We start from the raw sequence: 12,868 nt of genomic DNA, 5'->3' as shown, positions 1-12,868 counted from the left end.
ACAGCGTCCCCCTTTTTACACATGACGGCAGACAGCATGCCCTTTTTACACATTAAGGCAGACAAGAAAGAAAGAAAGAAAGAAAGAATTATACTTACTCTCTCCGCTGGCTCAGGCTCCTCGGTGCAGCTTCTGCAGAGATCCCGGGCAGGGGAGAAGGAGGAGGAGGGAGGTGGAGGAGGGAGCCGCAGCAGCGCTGTGTAATTGGTGGAGGCGCTGCTGCTGCTGTCCCTCTGCTTCACCATAGGCTGTTTTCCACCGCTGTGAATGCTGGGATGCGCTTCCCAGCATTCACAGCGGCGGAGGGCAGCCTATGGTGAAGCAGGACAGCAGCAGCAGCGCCTCTACCAATTACACAGCGCTGCTGCAGCTCCCTCCTCCACCTCCCTCCTTCTCCCCCGTGCCGCTGCGCTCTTCTCCTCTCCTCAGCGGGTGGCTGTGTGCTGCGGGCGGCGGTTGCCCGCAGCACACAGCAGCATGTAATGAGTCAGTTTGACTCATTACATGCTTTGGGCCCTGGACAGTGGCGGGCCCCAGGGCAAGGCAGTGATATAATCTTTTTACAAGAATATACAGTATCCAATCGGATGTAAAAATGTACACACTGTAATGAAGAAGAATATATGGCTTTTATTGGCTAACTACTCTTGAAATAAATAAACAAAATATTTTATGCTGTCATCATCCCCTTACTAGAACGTATCCCTTCAGAAACACAAAAAACATAATTTTAGTAATTTACCGCATCAAACAGTTGGGAATTTAGACAAAAAACTGTTGGGAACTCTGAAGACCCCAGCTTGGTAAAGTACGTTGATGAGGTAGGCTTGGTATATTAAGGGTTAAAACTTGTTATGTAAGATAAATGGTGCTCCAGCCAATCAGCTCCCAACTGTCATGTTTGAAAAATGTCAGTTGGGAGCTGATTGACCAGAGCCCCATACAACATTTATTATCATACGCAACAAGTTTTCTTCTGCAATATTGCTTCATGATGATGAGAAGAAGAGGAAGAAGAAGAAGAAGAAGAAGAAGAGGAAGAAGAAAAAGAAGAAGAAGAAGAAGAAGAAGAAGAAGAGGATGAAGAAAAAGAAGAAGAAGATTATATAGGGACGTATTTTTCTTTAATAAACATCATAATGCCATTCACAGCTCCGATGTGCAACCAACAAGTTTTAGAAATGATTCTCGGAATCTGCCAGCCTAGAAACCTACTTGTGTTTTGTGTGTCATATATAAGTATCAATGAAGAGTCAGCTCTCATAGCTGGCAGATTGCAGGGTAGAGCTGCCATCAGACAAGCTGAACAGAGTGCCAGTGCTAATGCGCTTCATACAGGGAAAAAAGGAGATCTCCGACTTAAGGGTAGATGTATTAATGCTTTGGGCCACTTCTCCACTTTTTCTCTCGCTAAGGGTTGATACATCTTTCCCATCAGGTAGAAAAGAAATGGCCAATTAGGACAGAGATAAGGTGGGGTTTAGTCTTTAAGAAGTTGTCAGTCCCTGTTGGCGGGGCAATTGATTCCAAAACAGCTGGCCGATAATGAAAGCATGAATAGGTCTTTTTGTTGGGGTGGGAAATACATGTAGGAGAAGGGCATGGAGTTCCTATACAGAAGCTGGAAGCAGCACAAGCTTTTGCCTGGCCGATTGTATTATAGCAGGGAGAACTGCGTGGGGTTCCCATGTCATACTGTAAGACCAGCCCTATGATAAATAGCGTTATGATTCATCATGGTGAGTAACTTGGGGGCTGTGTGCACGACATGTACTGCACACATTAAAGATATACCCATGGCCAACGCCATATGCAGATGACGTTAGCCTGTTACCTTCAATGTGCAAACTCCTCCTTCTAAGATTGTAGACTGGAGGTCAAATCACAACAAGACTGAAAACCAACGTGTTTCGTCTCTCACAGAGACTTCATCAGGGGTATATCTCATTTGAGTAGTTAACATCAAAAATCAGTAGATACGATTGCTCTGGGACCCTCTCCGGTGGGCTGCATGTGATCTAGTTGTGCGTTATATCGGAGCCTGTGCTTGAAAATTTAAATGAACATATTAGAATGAAAAAATCCTTATTGCAGCGATTATAATTCTTAATTTTCAGGTGCACAACGCAAATTAGGATAAATGTGTTCCATAACATGAGAGCCCTTGTTAAGATGCTCCGAAATCTTGCTGGGATTCCAAATATCTCTGCAACATTTGCACAAACACAGCGCAGTGTATGAAATCAGCAATTTCTTCCAATAACAATTCCTGCGCACAGGAGAACAGTGGGAGCCTAATAAGACATTCGTCTATCCAGAGGTCTAAAATATAATACTTTGGGTAAAAGAAACCTTCGGCATCCATTCTTGTCTCAAGCAATCTATTTAGCTGAGGTTTTTGTTTACAATGGTCCTATGATGGTCGGTAGGTGACGATTGTAGCTTTAGAGTATATAGTAATTGCCTCATCCTGCAATGATTGATTTTATTTGTACAAGGTCGCAATGGATAAAGGAGATATGTCTGTGAGAGAACATTTTCATGAAGAGAGAAGTTTTCTTCCGAAATATGGATTCAAGCTGCTGAAAAGAGAAATTCCTGAAAAAAAGTCTCTTCACAAGCTAAATGCGAAGCTGGAACAATGAGTGATGGAGTCCCAGCGGGTTGAGGGATGCTTTTATATACTGTATATACAATATATATATATATATATATTAGTGATGAGCGAGGTTCGGTTTTACTCGGTTTTACTCGGTTCTCAAAACGGCATCTTATTGGCTATCCAAAACACGTGACATCCGTGAGCCAATAAGATGCCGTTTTGAGAACCGAGTAAAACCGAGTAAAACCGAGTAAAACCGAATCCGCTCATCACTAATATATATATATATATATATATATATATATATATATAAAAATATATATATATGGAAAAGGAGGGGATGAGGGTGAGTAGCGACCTGGGTGACCGTAAAAGGTATAAAATTGCCAGTATGTTAGAATATATATAAAAGCTATTTATTGACATAAAAATGCAAACATAAAGGAGATACATAAAAATTGGGACAATAAAATACACAACTGATCTAAAAGCACCGAATAAAAAAGAGCAAATTAAAAGTATCCTTATCTTAGAGTGAGGTAGGTACAAGTCACCCAACGCTTTTCGTCTGATGAGACTTCTTCACAGGGTAGGGACAAAATGAACCTTGGCAGCTATTTATAGCCATATCCCTTAGTGGGAGGGTAGTGACATCATTAGAAGTCATGTGATCTCATTAATTAGCAGATACTCGTAGACATACGAATCTGTACATATAGCAATAAATTCCAGCTTAGTGAAGGGTTGTGCAACATGGTATTAGTTAAAAACGAGTGTTTAAAAGTCCAATAGTAAAGGGAACAGTCTTTCGAATCTGTAAGTAGCGGTATTTCCGCCACACTTCCGGTTGCGGCGGACACGGCGCGTCACTTCTGCCGCACATCCGGTTTCTTCTGCGCATGCGCCCGCGGCGATTTAGCGCGATCACATGGGCTGCATGTTCATGCAGGGTCCAGGGGCTCCTATTACATAGAGTGGTGTTCAGTATGTCCATATGGCGGCGGCCATTTTCGGAAAGATTATGTCCATAGGGTCTTAGTGTGCGGCGGCCATTTCTTAGAAGTCCATTCTGGAAAAAAGACTCTCCAGTGTTCTCCAGTGTCATGGCAACGGTTCCCCACATAGAAAAAAATATATAAATGAAGATATCAGAATGACATCATTCTTATTCAAAGGCTGCAATTAACTTTAGTAGCAAAAAAGGATAAATAACAGTGTTATTAATGAGGCAGATTTCTGAATACACATTAAAGTGCACAAATAATAGAGCTGGGAGAGTTTAGAGATTGGAGTGAAGTAATTATATATATAGTGTATATCAAAATTAATTGTGATTACAAAGATACGGAGGTGTGAAAGACAGTGATTATGTGAATCCTCTATAGTTACCGTACTCGGTACAATTATATAAATGCGGGTGAATGAGGAGTATATTCCTTACTTAGGCACTTATTGTATTCCTGTTCCATACAGTACCTGATCTTCCCAGGTGGTCCCCCTCGCTGGTACTGATTAGGCCCATCGCTGCTTGGCTTCCAAGATCGGGCGTATTTGGGCATTTCCAGCGTGGTATGACTGTAATAATTTTGCCCCTTCCAGGTTATTGCTCCGGACCGCGGTAATAGTGCTAATTTAGTATTTGTGAACTGGTAATTAAGTCGAAGTTCTATTGTGGGTTAAGGGATGGGGGGACCGTGGAGGGGGTGGGGGGTGGGTTGGGAGTGTGTTGAGGTGGGAAGGGTGGGTTTAGGTGATTACAGCTGGTGTGGATAGGGTAGGGGGGTGGGGGGGGAGGGGAGTTGGGTAGGGGGTTTGGAAACAAAAGGATGGTTTGTGCAGAGACTTGCAGAGACTGCCGGACGGCGGATATTAAGGAGTAGAAGTACCGTGTTTTAAAGAAAGGGGGCGATCTCGTAGCTGTCATTAAATCCTTTGGGCTGTAGTGTTTGTAATTAAAATATCCAGAACATTTCACGGCGTGACAACTTGTTAGCGAGATCCCCTCCTCTGTCTCCTAGTTTCACCAATTTAATGGCCTTAAAAGTCAGTGCTTCCGGATTAGAGTTGTGTGTGTGGATGAAGTGTTTGGACACGGCGTGGCTCTCCACCTTGTTCTTGATATTTCTTACGTGTTCTTGTATCCTTAGTTTCAGGGGTCTCTTTGTCTTCCCTACATACTGTTTGCCGCAGTTGCATTCCAAAAGGTATACTACTGATTGGGTGTTACAGTTCATGTGATCCTTAATTCTGTACTCCTTCTTCTTTTCCATATCAGTGAATGTTTTCCTGTTGGGGTGTAGGTACATGGGAATTTTATACCTTTTACGGACACCCAGGTCGCTACTCACCCTCATCCCCTCCTTTTCCTTACATTGTTTTTAGGGTTGTACCACCCCTATATTCTTTGAGGGTAACAGCATAGGGGAGTGTCATAGTGAATAGCCTTTTGTAAACGACATATCTGTTTTATAGCACATGTGGCGCAATACTAATCCATATGTCTACATATATATATATATATATATATATATTTCAATAAAAGAGCTGCGCAGTAGATACACTTTCCTTTTTCTCATATCCAATAAAAGATTTGAAAAGTCCCATGTCCCGTTTTCTTAATGATGTATGCTGCCGCTTCCTCCGTTTAGGAATTGTAACCACCAATTCCAATACACATGTAACGAAAGAGAAGTGGAGGGCGCAGGTATGAGTAAAAGATTCACAATTTCATTTATTTAGAAACAAATGCTCACATACATCTCAGCTTAAAATGTTGCGTTCCGTCCTTCACATAGCAGTCAAGCCACGGATCCGCTCTCTCACACAGCCGGTCTTCCGTCTCTTATCCGAGAAACGCCAGCAGTTGATTTTTCTCACCGGGACTGGGATCAGGTTGTGACCGTCTCTCACCAGCTCCACAGGCCACGCCCAACGCGTTTCGTCTACGGACTTCGTCAGGGGGTGTGGCTATGCATCATCTTACATTTCATTTATACCATCAGAAACACCTGTTTATTATAATCACCTGGGCCTATGCAATCTACAATAATTAAAAGCAACTGGACTAACCAATTATATACACACATATAGATACTAAAACCTTTATACGTTTCCAACACATTTGCTCCCAATTTGATTTCTTTACTAACAAGTTATCATATAGTTACCCGTATAACATTATTTCACAAATCATTGTTTATACAATAATTATCATATAAAAATACATTAACCAGCAGAGAAAATCTAAAAATGTAACAATATAAACACTATAAACAGTACAGATACTCCCAAAATTCGTACATTGACATATTATACCCTGAAAAGAGAGTGAAAAAAGTAATGAATACTAAATAGAATAAGCTGAATAGCATCCATAAAACGGAACATTAATTGGCAATAGATACTTCATAATAAATCCTTTCAATGGGTACCAGCACGCATAACCATTTAGAGATACTACTATTTGTCTCAAGCAGTTTTTTCTTATTAACCCATTCCAACCTACACTTCAATATACCATACAGAACTCAGCTCACAATGAGGCAAAGGGATCAATGATCCGACTACAGTGCCGCAAAGAGCGAGCTATCCACAGTACAACTAATGTAAGAAGGGGGTTATATCATAATTCTCGTTCAATCCTGATGGACTTATTGTTTCTAGCGCATGGATCCAAAAGACCTCCCTCTTACTAAGCTGTTTTAATATATCCCCCCCTCTCTCATCCAGCCTCACATGCTCCAATGCTTTGAAACTGAATTTATTTAAATCACCACCATTACACTTAAGAAAATGCCTCGGAACACTATGTTCCTGGCATTTATTCATAATACTTCTTGTGTGTTCTAACATCCGGATTTTTAACTGGCGCTTTGTTTTACCTATATAGCGTGCCCCACAGGCGCACTCCACCATATATATCACACAGGAGGTTTGACAGTTAATTATTTCTTTAATAACCCAATGCTTACTTTTATCCCTGTTCCAGATTTTCTTTCTTTCTTTACTCACAAAGGAACACATTTTGCATCTACCACAAGGAAAGAAACCAGTGGTTTTCTTCAACCAGGAATCATCTTTTATTCTTGGTAGATTACTAGGTGCCAGGGTACTTTTCAGGTTCCTTGCCTTTCTAAAAACAACCTGAGGTTTTTCTGGTAGCAACCCTTTGAGTACCGGATCTACTAACAGAACATCCCAATGTTTAGCAAGAATATTCTTAATCTCCCTACTTTTAACATTATAACCAGTGACAAATGGTATCAAAGTATTTGTACTTTCATTTTTATTTTTATATGACAGAAGACTATTTCTATTTTTTTTTTTTTTTTTTTTCATTAGTCCAGTTGCTTTTAATTATTGTAGATTGCATAGGCCCAGATGATTATAATAAACAGGTGTTTCTGATGGTATAAATGAAATGTAAGATGATGCATAGCCACACCCCCTGACGAAGTCCGTAGACGAAACGCGTTGGGCGTGGCCTGTGGAGCTGGTGAGAGACGGTCACAACCTGATCCCAGTCCCGGTGAGAAAAATCAACTGCTGGCGTTTCTCGGATAAGAGACGGAAGACCGGCTGTGTGAGAGAGCGGATCCGTGGCTTGACTGCTATGTGAAGGACGGAACGCAACATTTTAAGCTGAGATGTATGTGAGCATTTGTTTCTAAATAAATGAAATTGTGAATCTTTTACTCATACCTGCGCCCTCCACTTCTCTTTCGTTATATATATATATATGTATATATACTATATATATATACTATATATATATTAATACAGTATATATATATATATATATATATACAAACAGAAAGATCAGCACTCACCATAGCAAGCTCACTTATCCTCACAACATCAATATCAATATATATATATATATATATATATATATATATATATATACACTGCTCAAAAAAATAAAGGGAACACTTAAACAACACAATGTAGCTCCAAGTCAATCACACTTCTGTGAAATCAAACTGTCCACTTAGGAAGCAACACTGATTGACAATCAATTTCACATGCTGTTGTGCAAATGGAATAGACAACAGGTGGAAATTATAGGCAGTTAGCAAGACACCCCCAATAAAGGAGTTGTTCTGCAGGTGGTGACCACAGACCACTTCTCAGCTCCTATGCTTTCTGGCTGATGTTTTGGTCACTTTTGAAAGCTGGCGGTGCTTTCACTCTAGTGGTAGCATGAGACGGAGTCTACAACCCACACAAGTGGCTCAGGTAGTGCAGCTCATCCAGGATGGCACATCAATGCGAGCTGTGGCAAGAAGGTTTGCTGTGTCTGTCAGCGTAGTGTCCAGAGCATGGAGGCGCTACCAGGAGACAGGCCAGTACATCAGGAGACGCGGAGGAGGCCGAAGGAGGGCAACAACCCAGCAGCAGGACCGCTACCTCCGCCTTTGTGCAAGGAGGAACAGGAGGAGCACTGCCAGAGCCCTGCAAAATGACCTCCAGCAAGCCACAAATGTGCATGTGTCTACTCAAACGATCAGAAACAGACTCCATGAGGGTGGTATGAGGGCCCGACGTCCACAGGTGGGGGTTGTGCTTACTGCCCAACGCTGTGCAGGACGTTTGGCATTTGCCAGAGATCACCAAGATTGGCAAATTCGCCACTGGCGCCCTGTGCTCTTCACAGATGAAAGCAGGTTCTCACTGAGCACATGTGACAGACGTGACAGAGTCTGGAGACGCCAAGGAGAACGTTCTGCTGCCTGCTACATCCTCCAGCATGATGGGTTTGGCAGTGGGTCAGTAATGGTGTGGGGTGGCATTTCTTTGGGGGGCCGCACAGCCCTCCATGTGCTCGCCAGAGGTAGCCTGACTGCCATTAGGTACCGAGATGAGATCCTCAGACCCCTTGTGAGACCATATGCTGGTGCGGTTGGCCCTGGGTTCCTCCTAATGCAAGACAATGCTAGACCTCATGTGGCTGGAGTGTGTCAGCAGTTCCTGCAAGACGAAGGCATTGATGCTATGGACTGGCCCGCCCGTTCCCCAGACCTGAATCCAATTGAGCACATCTGGGACATCATGTCTCGCTCCATCCACCAACGCCATGTTGCACCACAGACTGTCCAGGAGTTGGCGGATGCTTTAGTCCAGGTCTGGGAGGAGATCCCTCAGGAGACCACACGCCACCTCATCAGGAGCATGCCCAGGCGTTGTAGGGAGGTCATACAGGCATGTGGAGGCCACACACACTACTGAGCTTTATTTTGACTTGTTTTAAGGACATTACATCAAAGTTGGATCAGCCTGTAGTGTTTTTTTCCACTTTAATTTTGAGTGTGACTCCAAATCCAGACCTCCATGGGTTAATAAATTTGATTTCCATTGATAATTTTTGTGTGACTTTGTTGTCAGCACATTCAACTATGTAAAGAACAAAGTATTTAATAAGAATATTTCATTCATTCAGATCTAGGATGTGTTATTTTAGTGTTCCCTTTATTTTTTTGAGCAGTATATATATATATATATATATATATATATATACACATACATACAGTATATATATATATATATATATAGAGAGAGAATTCACAAGGTATAGGCACTCACCAATTTCTTCAACATAAAGTGCTTTAATCAGTCATAGCAGCATCATACAAGCCAACAGTCTGATGCTGCTATGACTGATTAAAGCACTTTATGTTGAAGAAATTGGTGAGTGCCTATACCTTGTGAATTCTATTGTTTGGTCTGTTGGCCATTATGGAGCACCGCCCGATGGGACATTGAAGCTGTGAGTGTGGTCTCAATCTCTCTCTCTCTCTCTCTATATATATATATATATATATATATATTTATATATCACAAAGCTCCCTATCTGCACTAATTGAACTCAGAGTACTAGGGTAGGGATCTTTTTCAATAATTTGAACCGGCTACCTTATTCCACTAGGTCCCCTGTTAGGAGGGACCAAAACAATATATACAAGATATACAGCAATAGTGAAATATGATCTTATTTAAAAAAGCAATCAGTAGGTTCCAATATACAAATTTATTAAAATTTATAAAAAACCATCTGAAACTGTAATGGTATAAATGTTCCTAAAACATTTCATCCACCACTAACATCCAGTGGTGGTCCACATAATAGCAAGTGTACAAATATTTATTTCACAAACTCCTCCTTCTAACATTGTAGACTTGAGGTCAAATCACAACAAGACTGATATCCAACGCGTTTTGTCTCTCACAGAGACTTCATCAGGGGTATATCTCATTTGAGTAGTTAACATCAAAAATCAGTAGATACGATTGTTCTGGGACACTTACATTGGTTAAAAATGAATCACCCAATATGAATTCATAGCCGAAAATGCCTGGCCAGTCCTGTAAGATAAGTGCGTGATATTTATGGAATTAGAATCGACAGATGATTCCCATAATTTCCAACCTGATCAATTTCAAAAATCGGCATGTGATTCTCAGGGAGTCAGATTCAATAGATGGACTTTATGGTATTGTACCACAAATATCCTGTACTGTGTGTCCTAGTATCACAAGTCTATATATATATAGATAGATATATATATATATATATATATATATATATAGATAGATAGATAGATAGATAGATATAGATATATATATATATATTTATATACATACATATATATATATATATATATATATACACGTCCAAACACGGCACGGCACTCGCAGGAACTCGTCTCCAACAGGTGTTTTATTTAAGGTGTGTTTGGACGTGTGTATGTTATTGCACTGGGCACCGGGACCAGCTGATCATAAGCGTGGAGTGCTGGCTGATGTTGGAGTATTATATATATATATATATATATATATATCCTATATAATAGCCCATATCTGTGACTTTGTGCTTCATTTGCTAACATTGGGCGGAGTCAAAACACTGGGCGGAGTTAGTCAAATGAGTCACAGATCTGGGCAAATCTATAGGAGACTTGGAGCAGAAGCAGATGGTATGGGCATGGCACAGGTAGGGGTGCATACCTCCCAGCTTTCTTCAGGCAAGAGGGACACACGCACAGCAAAAAGAGGCATGGCCAACGGGAAAGGGGGCGTGGCTTCGCGGGTGGACCCGCGATCGCGAGCCACGCCCCATTTTCGTTAGTGAGTCGGCATGCCCAGCGCTCTGTGAGCTGCTGGCATGCCCCCAGCGGCGGATTATGAGTCCGGGGGGCCCAGGGCACTTGAGACAGGAACCCTTTCTCATTGCTGTGCCCGCTGTGGGTTTGGGGGCGTGGCCTAATTGTGGGCCTCGTGTCCAGGCCCCCTTATGCAAATTCCGGGATTTTTTTATTTTATTTATGGGATTTTGGCCCCTCAGCTAGGGGTAAATCCATACACCCCCCCCCTACACACCCGCACAGGCAGAAGAAAGCAGGGAGGCTGCTGCCTCCCTGCAACACCACAGACCTGCCAACACGCAGCAGCGTGTGCTGAATATAGCACAATGCTGTTGCTGGCAGGACGGGGGAGCTTCATAGCTTGGACTGAGCTACTCCAGCCGGGGGGCCCCCTAAAACTGTGAGGCCCGGGGTACATAAGCCGCCCACCCTTAATCCGTACCCCCTGATGCCCCCTCTCCCTCTGTCTCCACTAAATAGACGCTGTGTGCATGCTAAGCAGAACAGCGAGTACAGGAGCTTCCCAACTGCCCCCCCCCCCCACCGCGGGACACTGCGGCCCGCGGGTAGGACAGTGGGACAGACCCGAAAAAATGTGACTGTCCCGCGAAAATCGGGACAGTTGGAAGGTATGGGGGTGTGTGAGGGGGTATGCCATACAGACAGACGGGCACTGGCTCACTGTGTACTTGACCCCCGACATCAGCATACTTAGCAGGGTCTCTCTGATGCGGAGGAGCGTCACTTTCTGGCACACTCCACGCTTCTTAGCTGCAGTTTTGTGGGGCACCTGCCGCTGTGCAGGTTCCGTACTGCCTCTGTTATCTCCAGCCCCGGCAACCCCACCGCTAGCTGCAGCGCTGCCGCCCGCAGTGAGGTGCGCCCAGCTCCTTCACACACTTTAGCCGGCGGGCAGCGCTGCAGATGTCCGCGCTGCTTGCAGGCTCCGACCCCCTCCTACCTCCAGTTGCAGCGTCTCCTGGGGGCTAACCAGTCACTCCCAGTCTCCCCTTACCACAGTGCCCGGCAGCCGCGAGGTCCGCACCGCGTGCATGCTATGACCCCCTCCTCCCTCCAGCCGCAGCGTCTCCTGGGGGCTAACCAGTCACTCCCAGTCTCCCCTTGCCACAGTGCCCGCCAGCCGCGCGAGGTCCGAGGTGTGTGATTGAGGAGTGGGGGGAGGGATGCAGGCAGGCAGAGGAAGCAGGACTCCAGCCTGAGAGAGTCAGCCATGCCAAGTGTCCACCAGCAGCAGATCCTAACAGGTTGGAGTGGAACAGCAGCAGCCAGCAGCAGTGACTCCGGTAAGACACATCTGTCTGTCACCACTGTTTTGTCACTAATACCAATCTCTCCCGTGCCCTGTGTTCTGTCATGTCCCTGTCACCCCTGGCCTTGCCCTGTCACCCCTGGCCTTGCCCTGTCACCCTAATCCTGGCCCTTTCACCCTTATCCTGGCCCTGTCACACCTATCCTGGCCCTGTCACCCTTATCCTGGCCCTGTCACCCATATCCTGGCCCTGTCACCCCATCCTGGTCCTGCCGCCCCTACCCTGGCCCTGTCACCCCTATCCTGTCCCTGTCATTTCTGTCCTGGCCCCGTCACCCCTGTCCTTGCCCTGTCACCCCTGTCCTGGCCCCGTCACCCCTGTCCTGGCCCCGTCACCCCTGTTCTGACCCTGTCACCCCTGTCCTGGCCCTGTTACTGCATACACTCCAACTACCTATTTGGCAGGTACAGTACCCGCAGCGCCTCCAGACCCCTCCCCAATGCACCACACCTCCGCACCATCCCCTCCACCACATGCGACACTCCACCCCTCCCCCACACGCTGTGCCTCCAGACCCCCTACACAACCAGCGGCACCCACTCCCCCACCCCTCCACCACCCATAGCACCTCCAGACCCCCTCCACCATCCACCCCCCATATATGTCTCCCCCCACACCTGCCCCCCTCCACCCACAGCATCTGCAGACACCCTCATCCGTTCGCGGTCCCCCCCTCACCCACCCACGGCACCTCCGCACCTGCCCCTCCACCACCTGCAGCGCCTCCGGACCCCCTTCCCCGTCCGCCGCACCACCCGCACCTGCCTCTCCCCTACCGCGGTGCCTCCGGACCC

The 12,868-nt window shown here is 45.0% G+C and overlaps 1 protein-coding gene and 1 pseudogene across 2 annotated transcripts in view; one reads left to right on the top strand and one right to left on the bottom strand.

Annotated features, from left to right (window-relative positions):
• Positions 1 to 12,868, top strand: part of LRFN2 (leucine rich repeat and fibronectin type III domain containing 2) — a 746,523-nt gene that overhangs the window by 458,429 nt on the left and 275,226 nt on the right. The gene's annotated exons all lie outside the window — the stretch shown is intronic.
• Positions 4,067 to 4,185, bottom strand: LOC134912660 (5S ribosomal RNA; annotated as a pseudogene).

The sequence above is a fragment of the Pseudophryne corroboree genome, chromosome 4 (assembly GCF_028390025.1).
Source record: "Pseudophryne corroboree isolate aPseCor3 chromosome 4, aPseCor3.hap2, whole genome shotgun sequence".
Lineage (NCBI taxonomy): Eukaryota > Metazoa > Chordata > Amphibia > Anura > Myobatrachidae > Pseudophryne > Pseudophryne corroboree.
This window is presented reverse-complemented; position numbering and strand designations above follow the sequence as displayed.